Source organism: Schistosoma mansoni (assembly GCF_000237925.1).
Source record: "Schistosoma mansoni, WGS project CABG00000000 data, chromosome 3 unplaced supercontig 0083, strain Puerto Rico, whole genome shotgun sequence".
Lineage (NCBI taxonomy): Eukaryota > Metazoa > Platyhelminthes > Trematoda > Strigeidida > Schistosomatidae > Schistosoma > Schistosoma mansoni.
Genome location: NW_017386008.1, coordinates 351121 through 368341, shown reverse-complemented (window position 1 = coordinate 368341; position 17221 = coordinate 351121).

Here is a 17221-nt window from a genome sequence, read left to right as displayed (position 1 = left end):
CATAATTCTTCTTTCAACTCCCAGGGCAGAGTTTAAATTATGTTTTCTGGTTAACGTTCTTTTAGCGAGTTAGTTTTTCTACAGGATGAGGTTGCTAACCTCATGCCCAATCCTCCTCCTTTACCCAGACATGGAACCAGCAGTAACTATAGAAGAGTTACAAGCGGAGTTACGCCCCCCCTAAGTCTTAAAGAATATTGAATAACAATGAATTTCATCCTACAGTATCATTGGTTAACAATAACCACATACATTTATTAAATCTAATCTTTTTATTGGTCATTTTGAATCATCAAATCAAACAGAAATACGTAAACTGAAAAAAGTCTACATAAATCCGAGCAGTACTTACATAGTTATCGTACCTACCTTAACGGTGAAGATGAGGTAAGTATCAACTAAGACTTTGCAGTCAGTAAGCAAACCATGCCAATCTCAGTTTGATTCAATGATACAATAATGTAATATTCCTTTTTTAAATTATCCTTTTCAGATACATTCTTCCTTCTAGTTTCTTAATACCAACTTGTTTATTGGTCATTCTATTGACCAAGTTCATTAATTGTCAGTTTACTTGTGATCACATCAAAAATGTAAAATATGAAAAGATCATTTCAGAAAATGTCTCATATAGATATGTAAGTCATCAGTCAGATATTAATCTACATCCATTTACATAGTCGGATCATTATGAATACTTTCAAACAATTCGTCTTGATCAGAAACTTCCTGTTGTAAGTGGAGATTTATTCAAAAAACAATCTTTTGTTCAAGTAAGTTGATTATATTTTATAAAAGGGATGCTAACTATCAATGGATGTTCATTTTTTCTAGAAGATTACTCCAAAGTTTCCACTTAAATATTATGGTCAAAAAGTTAAAGAATTATCCATTTTAAATTCTGGTAAGCAAGCCTAAAATGATCTTGAAAATGTTCATCTATGTATTAAGGTTAAGTAAAGGTTTAAAGTTTCATGCACCTAGGAAGCATCGTTTGATAAACAAGAAGGATCAGATGCGGATGTAAAGGCGAGGATTGGTGAAGCAAGGGCAGTATTTCTACAATTGAAGAATATATGGAACTTCAAACAACTGTCAACTAACTTCAAAGTGAAAATCTTCAATACAAACGTCAAGACAGTCCCACGGTTCTGAGCTGAAACGTAGAGAACTACTACATCCATTGTCAAGTAAGAAGGTACAAGTATTTATAAACAGTTGTTTACGCAAAATACTCAACATTCACTGACCGGATACTATCATCAACAGAGTTTTATGGGAGATGACAAACCAGCTTCCAGATGATGAGGAAATTAGGAAAAGACGTTGGATGTGGATAGGACATACATTGAGGAAATCACCAACGTGCATCACGAAGCAATCCCCTACTTGGAATCCGGAAGGGAAGCGGAGAAGAGGAAGGTCAAAGAACACATTACGTCGGGAAATAGAATCAGATATGAAAAGGATGAATGTTAACTGGAAAGAACTGTAAAGGATTGCCCAGGACAGAGTTGGATGGAGAATGCTGGTGGGCGGCCTATGCTCCTCGACGTGGGTAACAGGCGTAAGTAAGTAAGTAAGGGTTAAAAGTTAGTGCAACGAAATAAAGGATAGGATTTACAGTTAAATATTAAGATTAGAAATTATATTTAATGTTTTCATCACGAACTAACATCAGCTACAATACCAAAAATGTATTTAGCAAAATGATTGGATAAATCTCGCTCCAAAAATCTACAACCTACAATCATAAATCTGATTGTTTCGTTCATATATTCTAGTCTTGCATAAAATTTGTTTTAATTTCCTTAGTAAATATATTTATTTTAATGCCTTTTATGACATTAAAACCATCTAAAACTGTCTATATTTCTTATTCAGTTTATGTTTATAGTTGAACATCTTACAATAAACTGGTCACTTTAGTAACCCCCAATTAATTCACTGTAAAAGATCATTCGAAATTGTATGTTTTTATGGCTTTGCTTCGTTTATCAATCACCTTTATATCCGGTATTATATAAATCTCCATCTATGTTTGAAGTTACTTACTTACTTACTTACTTACTTACTTACTTACTTACTTACTTACTTACTTACTTACGCCTGTTACCCCTCGAGGAGGAGCACAGGCCTTCAACCAGCATTCTCCATCCAACCCTGTCCTGGTCAAACCTTTCCACTTCCTTCCAATAATAATAAATGGTAACTATAGTTTATTAGAAGATAATTCAGATAACAAAACTATAAGCATATCGAGAGAATTTGGAGTAGAGGGGCGAATATGTGTATGCAAGAAAATACAGAGGCAAATCTATAGTCAAATCGTATAAGGCGCAGATAGTCAAGGCAAATGATAATCATAGGATTCAACTACATATATACATGGGGAAGAGAATGATTCACTAGCGAAATTTAGTCCAGAGTCTGTTATATGATCAAGGATACACATTTATACAGAGAGTGGTAGTGATCATAATACTACATAGAAATATATAGGAGTTGTCACTGTGCATATAGCATTGTCTCTGAAATTCAGTTCGTATTGTTTCTTTGAACCTTCCCATTGATGTTTAGAACTGCAACTGGTCAGTCTCTGGTCAGTCAGACTGACCATTTGCAGTCCTAAATATCAATAGAAAGGTTCAAACAAACAATACTAAATGAATTTCCACTTCACCCCATTGCACAAGCAAGTTGCTATCAGGACTCAGTGACCGAGTGGATAACGCGATGGTGCATGAAGCGGAAGGTATTGGTTTCGATTCCCAGAGTGAACATCAACTCTAAGATGCAGGTACATCCAGCTGACGAGTCCCATATAGGACGAAACACGCGTCAAACTGAATTCCACTACTAGCCACTATCCATATTGTTTGTTAAGTTAATAAAAGAGAGTTTAAGATAATTTAAGCATAATCAAAATCAAACTGTAAGAGAGTTGCTATAATGTTTCTATTAAATAATTACAGGTGCAATAGAAATACACGGAGAAGATTTAATAGGACAAATTAGTATTTTTCAAAATATCACCTTTGTAGAAATATTTTATAGTTTAAATGAAAGTGAGTTCTTCTATTCTTCAATAATATTTATTTATCTCACATTTACCTGAGCTTTGGACCAGCAGTAACTCTACAAGAGCTACAGGTGGAGTTACATTTTCATTAGTGTCAAGTAAAATGAGGATTCACTTCTAAATAAACAAAGTTAAAATGACATACTTTCCAGTCATTCTGAACTACAATTAGAGAGATAATTATATCAATTCAATACTTCTCAATAGATTTAATGAATTTAACTGATCACATGTATGGAAATAAGTGAATTGATGCATGAAGTCAGTTTGTATTTGATGTCGTTGACATCTTTACCGGACACTTACTTGGGTTCATAAAAGTTTAATATCCCTTAGTTGTTGACTGTGAACCATAGGGTATTCAACACTCTCTAAATTACCAGAAGGGGGTTTTGTGGAAACTGTAGTAATTTAATATAGTTGAGATCACTAGTCAGTTGAAGCTAGACCACCATGGAAATTCTGGAATCACTGGACATTAACACCGTTGGATGCCGGTCAGCTGAGTGATTTATCGGTTAAGTGTTCGTGAGCGAGACTAATAGGTCCTGGGTTCGAATCTCACGAGGCGGGATCGTGGGTGCTGACCGCTGAGGAGTCCCACAGAAGGACAAAACGGTCCTCCAGTGCTCTTGAGTTTCTCATGGTGGTCTAGTTTCAATTGACTCATGATCTCAACTATATAAAAATTTTCTAGATTATCGTATTTGTATGATTATGAAATTTGACTTCGTGCCTTTTTTGAAATAGCAAATAAACAAACGACTATGAATAGTTTGTTATGACGAAATGGTTTAATCAAACCAGAACATCTAAAACATCAAGTAATATAGAATTTAATAGGTCAATGTCATTCACTTCAGTCAATCAACATAAATATTAACATTGAAGTAACATCTCTGAGTGATTGGCAGTTAACGTTTTCCATCAGATTTATAGAATTCAAGATGATTTGTGTGATCTCTAAGTTCAGTCTTCAGTAATAAGGATAGTTGGTTGATGAATCTGTGTTAATCCTGATAGATTGTCTTCCAGTGAAGATCCAACTTCTCCTTGAAAATGTTTTCTTGATGGAGCTGATATCACTTGTTCATGTAATTCGTTCCATTTATTGACCACTTGATGAGAAAAACGTGAGACCCCATCTTTAGTTAAATCCGTGAATCCAATGTTACAAAGTACAATACTGTTCTCACTTTTTTGAAATGATAATTAATAATCCTTGAATCTGTATTATCGGATTGATCGTTCATTCGATGGAATCCATCTACTTCAATCTTGAAGGAAAGATCATAACTCACATTCAATTGAATTCTTTGTTAAAAGATGTATCTTGATTGAAAGTGATAAATCATCAATATTGATATATGTATACACTTTATTTGATATATTGATTTTATCAGATGAATTCATCGCTGTCAAATGGTACGTTGAGCAATATAGTCATTCTGGAGGTAAGTAAATGAAGAATGAATGGTTGTTGGATCATAGTTGAGCTCTCAACATTCACACTATTCATTCATTGTGTAATAACTCATCATTTTATCAGAAGGGCATCCATATAGCCTTAATTCACAAGCATTATAAGCAAAGATGGGTAGTGGCTAGCAGTGGAATCCAGTTTGACACGCGTTTCGTTCTATTTGGCACTGGTCAGCTGGATGTATCTGCATCTCACACTGGTTGATGTTCACTCTGTGACGATGACGTTTAAAGCGAAAGGTACTGGGTTCGAGTCCTAGGGTGAACATCAACTCTGAAATGCAGGTACATTCACCTGACAAGTCGTAAATAGGACGAAACGAGCTTCCTAGATTCCACTGCTAGCCACTATCAATCTTTGTTTATAAGGGTATAATTGTTAGTGAAATCCTTTCAAAGGAAGAATACATTGGTTGAGAATTGAGGACAGTTGATATAAATTGAAATAGTCTAGATTCTCAAATCAAAAGTATAAACATCACTTTGGATAATTATAATCATAATCTGATTGGACGTGTGTAAAATCGATTACAGAGATTCACTTTCGTTGACTGATTCCAATGGAACTTGATGAGAAATCTATTATGTATTCATCACAGTCAAAGCAATTTCTGTATACTTCACATTCATCTACATATTCAATCGTCTCATCGTCATTCCTTAATATCATTCGATCAAATTAAGAAATCTTTATGACAATACACCTCTAGCTATTGATTTCTCGTCTTTATTAAACAACTTTATCTTCTTCAAAAACACTGTGGACAAAGTCAGTTGGTGGATTCGTATATCAGTGTGTTACATGGACCATTGATTTCTCAAGTTCCTTTTGTGAATAAACACTCTACAGCTCATATCATATGTACTAGTAAGTGGCTGTCCGTGATTTGATACTGATACGCGGTGCGCTACACACTAACTCTCCAAATGACCACCTGAGCAATGATACAAGAGTGGTGAGTGAGAAAGTGTATTTGGCTATTGAATATAATTCACAAATACTCATTCATATACATATATAACACCCTAATTCTTAGGAAATTGATCCATTTCTTACTTAATGAAATGCATTTGTCCTTCAAGTCACCTCTGATTGCAATTGATTGAGCTTTCTCAACAGACTCCTTCTGATTGTTTTTTTCAGTGGGAATTAGAAAATATTACGTAAATGTGAATATCTGTTGATTAAAGTATTAGATGTCATTGAATGATTGATGATTAATAGTTTCAATATGAAGATGATGGTGTACTTCAGACTGGAACACTAGTTATCTGATATTCATTTTGGAAGGATATGTTAGTTTCATTTTGTTTGACGTTCACTTGAATGAGATCATTTCAACTTGAATTTCTTCTAAGATTAGATCACTTGATGAATAGGCATATTCAATGTGAAATTCAACAATAACAATGTTTATTAATGTTTCCTCAATATTTTTAAGTAATGATAGTATTCATTTCGTAAATGTAGGAGGTTCGGTACTTTATCTGATATATCCAAATGGGAAGATGTTTATTTACATTGAAAAAGTAAGTCATATTGCTGAATGGAGATGTAATGGTATTTCAAATTATTTCAATTAGCTGTCTTATTCACTTGACTACTGTTCAATATATCATAACTTACTTAACATGAGAAAAATGAGATCAGCATTTTGTCATATGCAGACACATGACATAGCATATTTATAACTGAATAACATCTGGAGCTCAAAACAATTGTCTGTCAATCAACACTAAGATCAGAACTTTCAATACAAATGTCAAGATAGTTCTACTGTATAGGGCGGAGACGTGGAGAACTACGAAAGCCATCATCCAGAAGAGACAGGTGTTTATTAATAGTTGTCTACGCAATATACTTATGATCCGTTGGCCAGACACCATCAGCTACAAGATACTGTGGGAGACAACAAACCAGATTTTAATGGAGGAAGAAATCAGGAAGAAGCGCTGGAAGTGGATTGGGCATACTTTGAGGAAATCACCCAATTGCGATACAAGGCAAGCCCTCACATGGAATCCTGATGGCCAAAGGAGAAGAGGAAGACCAAAGGACACATGACGCGAAGAAATGGAGACAGACATGAGAAGAATGAACAAAAAACTGGATACAACTAGAAAGGAAGGCTTAGGACAGAGTGAGTTGGAGAATGCTGGTCGTTCGCCTATGCTCCATTATGAGTAACAAGCGTAAGTGAGTAAGTAAGTAAGACACATGACATGACATTATAACGAATACATTAATAACAGCACACTTTTTTCTACCATCATTTGAAGACGGTTAGGAATTAGAAGTGTATTGCTTTTGTAGGAGACAATGATGTGCTACCACCGATGACAAACAAACACAGTACATTGGAGTATTGTATGAAAACAATGAAATTTAGACAATCGTCATTTCGTCTTTCAAAGATAATCTGTTGTGAAATATTCACTGTAGGATAGTTGGAATAGGTTTATTGATGAAATTGTTGATCATTTCAAAGTATGTAGTTATTTCAGCATCATTGTTTAGCCCTTCATCTACTTGGTATACAATTGCTGTTGATTAATTGTAAAATGGTGATAAGATGGAACAGATGATGTGTTGTAAGGCTGAATTCATCGTATATAATGGGAAAGTATCTGGAAACATTGTTTATTATCTATAAGGAAGAATCAAAATCACATTTTATTTGAACATACGTAGCTATTACTCTTACGTTGTATCGCACCATCTCATGAAAGACAGATTGTACATTAGACCTCAATTATTTTGGATGACTAGATTAAGTCAGAATACCTATGTAAGAAGCATCCTGGAAAGCAAACTGATAATATTAGCATACATACTGTGTGTGTGTGTGTGACTAGTTGTCTTTGAATATGATGACCTAATGAATGACATACTACTGAAATGATTAGTTGCTTTTGATCTAGGTGGTTGTGTGTTTGACAGATCTTGGCTTATATATCCCATGCTTATTTCCAGATACCCACGGAAATTGTTGGAGAAAATTTGGAATCGTGGATTGATTATCGATACAAATGTTTAGACAAACAAAAGAGTAAGAACAATTTTACCGATATTTTTCTGAATGTTCCGATGTACAATGACGTATATCGACAATGCAACTAGTTATCACCCTGCCATCAGTCGATTCTTCCATGTGTAAAATAAAACTGTTCGAGTATTGAGAACTACTGTTCAAAATAAAGTTGGAATACTTTCCGTGAGAGTACTATTTAAACTTTATTATATTTTGAGAAATCAACGTCAGTGTGATGGTTATACTACTTAGACCGATATTCAATTGTTGGATACCCAGTCTATTGATTACTGTTCCCACTATTCACAGCCACATTTGACCAAATCTTGTACAAATATTATTTTCTATTTTATGATACGATGTGGTCAGTCTGTTTGGTATATAAACCCAATATGTTTGGGAATAATGATTCATATTGCAGAGGCTGAGATTGGTGTCCTGGACTTAACTGGCTGGGCTAAGCAGATAGCAGGACTGATAAGTACTCAAGACTGCTCATACGGCTTTTGTGAGTCATTGCTCTGATCGATCATTCACTCCTCTCTGATTTGGCTGGGATCATCACGTCATATATTAAAGAGGGCACTCACTCAATTGATATGGCCACTTTATCCAAACTCAACAGTGTCTTTGTTTGTTCACTTTGTTCACAAGTTGAATGATACAAACTATTTGTTATCATTTCAATAGAAATTTATGAAATTGAAGTGTTTCTTCTTTTATTCAATCAGATTCTGTTTTCGAACCATACAATAGAATTCAGATTCCAAAAAACTTTATCAAAGGTGGTACTTTTGTGGAGTTTGAACCGAATACAGGTATGTAGAAGACTGATTGAATCAGTATTGATTATTTTCATGATTGAACACCAAGTGTAATTTTAGTCGGTTATTAAATGATATTGTTGGGCCACTGAAATGTCACTGAACTTTAGCGAAATCACCCAGCAGTTGGGTCATTAAATATCGAACAGATCACTGATCTCCGTTAAGATCAAGGACAATCAACGCGCATCAGTTAATCATACGCCATGGACTGGCCCATGAGGCAGTGGTTCTCTTTTCGCTTGTATCTACTTTAACTAATATATTCCTGTAATAATGTCCTTTGTGTTGTACTGTCCTCAGAGCATCCACGGTCTCTTGATGAGTGGATGGGGCAATCCACGTGAGGTGCTGATCGAGAGGTGTGACTTCGAAGTTAGCTTGTTCGTTTTACCGTTCCCTCCAATCATTCGATATAGATCATCAACGTTGATGGTCTACAATATGTAGCTATCTATCTCAATGGATATTCTTTTCAGTTCGATTCATCGTTGAATATTCGATATAATTTAGAAAACCCCTGTTGAATATTTTAGTCTCCATTTTGATTAATTCTACGTAATCATAATGTCACAATACGATGGATTAGATGATACAAGTCTTGATTTAAATTGATTGACAGTTAGTTGAGGATGCAGTGTCAAGGAAGTTTCCATTGTTCCTTTTATTTAATGCATATGATATGGAAGTTCCTTGAAGTATTAAAATTGCAGAAACATTCTATGTGATTGTCATTACTTTGATAACAATAGTGTTATTTCTGAAACCTTTACTTTCTCATACTTATACAATAAATTAAAGGTAGAGATAAGTACCATAGTCAAATGGCAATTTGTCATAGTTAGTAGATATTTGTACAGTATCAAACATACTGACAACTTTCACAGAATGATAATGTTTTCTTTCTCATCAGTATGTACAATGAATAACTACAGAGACTTTCCAATTCACTGTGTATACATCTAATGGGAACAAATCTACTGTTCAGATCCCTCTTCAATACTCATTGAATAAAATGTTATGTATGATCAATGAATATTTGGTTGTTCAACCAATCTAATGTGTTCATTGATAACATGTATAGACTTAGAATCTGACCACTCAGTTTGAAACCTTCCAAAATAATAGTAGACTGATTGAAATCTTGGCAAGTACAATGTCACGTTTTATTCCACGAACAACTGATTTTCTTGTACTGATTTCCGAATACCCAGTATAAGTGAAGGGAAGAAACTCTACAACCATCAGTAATTCAATGTAGCATGATTTGTTTAACCCAATGACATTATAAAGTGTAAATGTCTGAATGAGGACCGTCATTGAAATTCACTACATTGTTTTGTTCAATTCCAACATACTGTCATAAAACATGAATTATATTCAAAGTGTATTCATGATCACAATACCCAATGTGCACTGCTGAGGAGTCCCACAATAGGACAAAACAGCCATACAATGCTTCCAGATTTCCCATAGTGGTTTAACTTCACTTTACTTATGATTTCAATTATATAAAATTTATCTTTTATTTAATAACTTGAAATACCTTTATATTGTTCTTTTTTTACAGAAAGTTGTTTCATGAAAGATTCAAATGAAGCATGTTTAAGTGCATCGAAACTTGATATGGAATGTCATTGGTGTTCAACAGCTAATGTGTGTAGTAATGGTCGTGATACACATTCGAAGGCTTGGATGATTAATAATTGTTCAAAGAATGTAAGTAATTATTGAACTGAACAGATTTCGCTTTTCCCAATATCATTCTATATTGTAAATCTGTTTTACTATTTCGATTGTTTGCTTGTTTGTTCCTTTCAGAATATGCAAAAGGATAAGAAAAGTGATCAGAAGGATAAGAAAAGTGAACATATGGATAACAAAAGTGATCAGAAGGATAAGAAAAGTGAACAAATGGATAACAAAAGTGATCAGAAGGATAACAAGCCAATGTTTAATTACCTATATGTTTTGATACCATCAGTCATTGGTCTCGTCGTTGTATGCGTTGGCTTCATCGTGTGGTTCTGGTTATCTAAAAGACAATAGAGGAATCAATGATCTTCATAGAATTTGTTTTTTTGTATCATTATTATTGTGTTGCATAGAAACAATGATATTTTCTTGTTGTAATTCATTTCAGTAGTATAGTCATATTATTTTGTAGAATGATGCATCATTTTCTATAGTAACTGATGTAATCAATGATGTAATTTTTATTGATTTTTATTATATATGTAATTGTTTTTTTATTTGATAAAAAAATGACTTGTGTTATAACATACTACTTATAAATAAATAGTGTTATAATGAGAAGAGGTTTTGTGAAGATATCAGTATTTTCATAGTTGAAATCATCAGTCGATTGAAGCTAGACTACCATAGAAAACCTTGAAGCACTATACGGTTGTTTCGTGATAACGTGGTACTCCTAAGCAGAGCGCATTCACGATCCAAACTCGCAAGCGAGATTCGAACCCTTGACCTACTAGTCACACGCCAGAGCATTTAACCGGTAGACCACTGAGCGGGCATCCAATGGTGTGAATGTCTAACTTCAACCAATCCACGAAGTTTGAACAACTATTTACCAATTGTCTTCATTGAGTTGATATCTCACAACCGACGTGGTTTGAACTCCACTGGTCACTGCTTACCACTAGAACTCTAGGAATTATCTCTTGAAGTCAGTCCCACAATAAGACGAAACGGCCGTCCACTGCTTCCAGGTTTTCCATGGTGGTATAACTTCAATCGACTCATGATTTCAACTATGAAAATAATAGTATCATGTATATATAACTTTTTGATAATTACTTACTTACGCTTGTTATCCCTCGTATAGGAGCATAAGCCGCATACCAGTATTCCCCATCCAATCCTATCTGGGTTCTTGATAATTGCCATCAATTGTTAGTTCATTGTTAAGATTACTTACTTACTTACTTGCTTACTTACTTAATTACTCACTTTCTTACGCCTGTTAATCCCAGTGTAGCATAGTCCACCGACCAGCATTCTCCAACCCACTCTGTCCCACGCCTTCCTTTCTAGTTCTATCCAATTGTCATTCATCCTTCTCATGTCTGTCTCCATTTCTCGGCGTAATGTGTTCTTTTGTCATCCTCTTCTTCTTTGACCTTCGGAATTCCGTGTGAGGGCTTGTCTTGTGACGTAGTTGGTTGCTTTCCTCAATGTGTGTTCTATAAACTTCCAGCGCTTCTTCCTGATTTCTTCCTCCACTAAATTCCGGTTTGTTGTCTCCCACAGTAACTTGTTGCTGATAGTGTCTGGTCAACGGATCACAAGTATCTTGCGTAGACAACTATTAATAAACATCTGTATCTTCTGGAATGATAGATTTGGTAGTTCTCCAGGTTTCCGCCCCATACAGTAGAACTATCTTGACATTTGTATTGAAAATTCTGATCTTGGTGTTGATTGACAATTGTTTTGAGTTGCAGATGTTCTTCAGTTGTATATATGCTGTTCTTGCTTTACCGATTTGTATCAAATCCACTGTGTTCATCGACGATGCAGCCCAGATATGTAAACGTTTTCACGTCTTCCAAAGCTTCTCCGTCAAGTGTAATTCGAAGAAGTGATTTTTTTTAAATATATATGGGTATGGTAGCTTAATTATTGTTTGTTTATTGATAGCTATATGATAAACTATAGTTAATATATTATAATGAAAATGGATTATGTAATAATATGAGATAGTTAAACAAGTACTTAAGTAGAAATAAGGAAAAGCATAAGTTGTATAAAGTAATAACAGTTTAGCTATGTTATTCATTACATTAACATTTACAATCATTAATGATTTCATTACTGGTGAGCAGTCAATGCTCTTCCACGAGGGGTAACCGGCGTAAGTAAAAGTAAGCAATGATTTCTTTGATTCATTTGACTAATGTCGTTTAGTAGTTTACTGAAGAATATTGTGATGATAGGGAGCTTTTATGTCCGAAGATCTGATTCCGATTTAGATTAGAGTATCAATGTGCTGTGGACGTAAATCTTCCGATAATGGATAATTAGCTTCATAGAGCCAATGATTTGTTAGATGATTCAGTACATAATGAACATGATCCGTATCAACACAATACATATCAAACTTAAAAACCATTCAAAGGCATAGAAATAATAATATGAGATGATATCCAGAAGAAAAACGGGTGTATGATTTAGATAATACAATAAATAAGGAGAAACGATAGAGCAAAAAAATAAACAAATGGAACTAAATCACTTTAATCAGGTAAAAGTCTTATGTAATAAATTCACCACGATAACATAATTATGATATTAGAAGGGGTTTTGTGGAGATTTGGTATGTTTCATAGTTGAAAGCCTGAGTCCTCGATGGTCTAGCTTCAATTGACTCATGCTTTCAACTATGAAACATAATAATGATAATTGAATCATTGGCGAAAAAGATTAATAAGAAGTGCTTATACATGGAAGTAGCAACGATAAGACGTTACGATTTGTATGAGTATGTCGTTAGTGTACTGGCTTCGCTGGTTATGTGTGAGATTCCATAGTTTAAATTGTTAGTATTGATTACTAATTAAATCGGTTACTTTGAATTCAGCTATTGAAAGTGTGATGTTTGAAACGTTCTTCAACCACATAGTTTTGTTTATTTATTTTTTTAAACACAAACATTGGTACGAAGGGGCACCAGATATATATGCGCCTCACAAATCTCATTTGATTTGTGTGAAGGCTGAGATACTGTTCGGGTGCCCAAACTGAAGCAAGTGGTTTTCTTAGGGAGTCACATCCGGAGCCTCCGATATAAAAGTCTGATCCGAAAGGCAGTGGAGTATCGTGAACAAATGCAGTTTCATGGTAGTCGGTGACCGACGATTGATTCATACGCCATTTGTTCCTTCAGAATCCTGGATCCCATGTACACCATTGGTATGAAATCAGGGTTTTCCAACTTCTCTAGATGGACACTCCGTGTCCACCAACACTGTTAAAGCGTCGAACATTCGCTTCTCGTCCTATTGATTTCGTAAACAACACCCCAATGGTGAGAAGGCAGTGAGTAGGACTTCCTTGGCAGGGGCTATATACGCGTGGCCATGCGAGAGCATTTCGAGAGGAAGAGCGGACTTTCCCCACTCTTACCCGTGCCAGGGCATTTGGGGCCCTGATGTAGCGTTACTCACTATTTATAGCCAGACAATTGGTCTTTAATAAAATAAGGAAATGTTGGATAATTCAACACAGCTATTAAATAGGGTATGATATTGAGTGACAGATTACACAGAAATATCAAATGTGAGAAGCTGTTGAAGACGTGATCTACTAGTTGGTGAAAAATCTACCAAATTGTTAATAGTTCATACATAACAGCGTATAGTCTACTTCATGAATCTAATGGATGGAATAAATAAATGATTCAAGAACGATAAACATTTATATTCTGTTATAATCAGAAAAGCGTATGTGAAGATTTAATCTTTATCATAGTCGAAAGCATGATTCAATGGAAGCTAGACCGCCATGGAAAGCCTGGAAGTACTGTACGGTCGTTACTTCCTATCAAGGGACACCTCAGCAGTGCGCATTTATGAGCTTGATTCATGAGATTCGAATCCAGGACTTACCAGTCTGGCATTGAAGCACCTAACCGACAGACCACTGAGCGGGCACACAACTGTGTTAATGTCTAACTTCAACCAATCCACGAAGTTGAGCGACTGTTCACCAATTGTCTGCAGTGTGTTCCTATCTCCCAACAGACTTGGTTCGAACTCCATTGGTCACTACAACACGAACCACAACAAATCTCTCACAGAACGGATATATATTAATTCACTGATTATTGATTGTTTTTGGTGCTGTGTTGGTCTGGTACTTAAGGGCTTTTACAATTCTGTCAATCGGGTATTTTATCTGCACTACTGAACATTTCTCTAACACTCCCAATTCATCAGGTTGAGTGAATCATGTGAATCCCAACTATCAGCTCCACCTTATTATATGGCACACAATTCTTATTTGGATGAGAATCAATCAGTATTTCTGCATAATCATGAGTAACGTATGTTTTGTACAAAACGGAATCGTTACATATTGATTTCGGTGCATGACTTATCAATCATTTTCAAAGTGCATATTCAGATTGAACAATGCAAAAAGATGTGGATCTACTGTCTTTCATTTTGTGTTTTCATTTATGAGAGTCAACATGTTTTGAAATGAAAACATCATAATATCAAGTAACAAGTGTGTTCCGTAACTAGCATCACTCTATTTCATTCGATAAAATATTGTCTCGAAATGTCATGCTACTGATTGTCATGTAGTAGTAAGAGAGTTAGGCATAATTTAATGTAGTTTTTTCCCATATACGAAATTATAGTAATTATGATGGAGTGCTATACTGATGGGCAATTTAACCAAGGAGTACTAGATGAGGATGAATGAACGTATTGTATTTGGAATTCGAATTCAGACAGTCATTAAATACAAAGGAATCATTAGTTCATATAAACACCACATCAGTATTATGAAATTGTAACTGATATCATAGGTTATGTCATCAACTGGCTTTACCCATGATCAGTTTGTGATATAAAGTCTATGAACATTCCATATTCTCCACAAAACCATTTAATGACGATTTATTAATGTCTATAGGAAATTGTACGAGGAGTAATGGAGTATTCGCTTAATATGCATGTTGGTTAAGTGTTTAGCTACTGAGTTTCAATAGATATGTTACTTATTATCATGATTGTAAGTTGATCTGATGTGTAACATCACGCTTAATCTAGTCAAAGAAATCCATTGAACAACCAGATAAAAATCAAGTTAACCCGGTTTCATCCTGTAAGATCCAATTTGAAGGTTCTTTATGTGAATATTCCTCCATGTATGTAATTGTAATTTGTTCTTATTGATTCTTGTTTCTTCTGTTAGTTCTTTTGGTTTCAATTGTGGTGATATTATTTGTATTTTAATGTTGTTTATTATTTTCCTTACGTTTTCACTAAGTATCCATGTTTCTTCCTGAACTGCATTTATGTTGTTTTAATCGATAATTAGTCTTGGCGGTAACCATATCAATTTGTTTCCTCTTTGAGTGTGTTGCTTGCATTGACAGGAATTGTGCACTTTTTTATTGTGAATTGAAGCGGTTTTACAGAATTAGAAACACACTGTGCAACCAAATATTAACTTTAAGGTGAATCTGCAAGTGGTCTATCCAGAAAGGATAGATTTATTTGTTAACCTTGGTAATTCTCTAACATCCTATATCAATTTGTTTATTTAGGTTTGATTACTGACTGAACAGTTATTGGTTGAATAAATGGTTGGTAATATTTGTTTACATAATAATGTACATCTATATTCTTCAGTCCAAACCTATGTTTGGATTCTACAGTTCTAAACGAATATCTGGTGATTGATGGAAGTCATTTGGCTTACGTTTCGTAGATTACAAACATTGTTCCTAAAAATATTCTATTCCGTCGCTCGTGATGACAAACAATTGTCAAATGAAGTCAAACTCAAAACTGGTTCTGATGGAGCCAAACTAAATGATGAATCCACTTTAACAGAGCAAGTACCTTTTGATGTTCTTGTGTGTCATGGTTCAGAATCAAATAGGTGTAATTATCACGATAGTGACTCTTGTTGTGATTCGATGCCAGATGGGGTAAAAAATCTTAGTTTAGATGGGAAGCGAAGGCTTGAAATATCTATGGCCTCTGTTGTAGGCGCAAAACTTGCGAAGGTGGATTTGAGATATTTCGATGAACTTCCAGGAGGGTACTGAAAGTTTTAATCAGTTTGAGACCGATGTATCATCAAGGGTCATTGACTAAAGTCAATATTTGTCTTATTTGATCCACCGTTGTAAGGGTAATACGAAAAGAGCATGTATACCAGGACATAAGCCAACAAAGTTCTACTGTTGATTGGTTGATATACCAGATGCACATTGGGTGTTAGATCAGTGATTGGGTGAAAGTAAAAGCCCCTACGACGTAAAAACTTTGCTGGAGTTGACTGTTTTCGGACCTGCATCTTCCCCAGAATCTGGAAAGCCAGTAATGCACGTAAGCTTTATCACGTGGAGTTCTCTGATGTATATTCAAGTGATAAATAAGTGTCAGTAGAAGACAATGCGGCCACAGAAATTGCAGTAAGGGGCACGCGCTTCAACAATGGTCATTTGGTGGTCTCGATACTGTGGAAAAGGAATGTGGATAAGAAAGTCGGAAATTATGATGTAATAAACAGTAGATTATAGGGTTTGAAGCGTAGGTTGTTGACGGATGACAGTCTGTAGATCATATATACTAAATGTGTTGAATATAATTTTACCAAGTAGTGTGTGGAGAGGGTTCCCGAAATACAATTACAGACAGAGTATCGGCTCCGTTGGTATTTATCTCATCATCCAGTGTTTAGCCCGGAAATACCAGAGAAACTGAGAGTGATCTTTAATTGTACCGTCATGTTTTCAGGGATCTCTCCAAATTATATGATTTATCAAGGAGCCAACACCACGACCGGGCTAGATTCCAAGCATATGAGAGGTGAGTTGAATGACATAAAGATGAAAGCCAACAAACGAGGTATAAGAGTCGTAATTTGCAAAGAAAAATGAAATTTGAATTCACTTAGTATTGTTTGTTTGGATCTTCCCATCGATGTGTTTAGGACTGCAACTGGTCAGTCTCTAATTTGCATATGTACATACTGTGCGTATTGCCTCGATATACCTTAATTCACAAGCAGTCCTAAACACATCGATGGGAAGATCC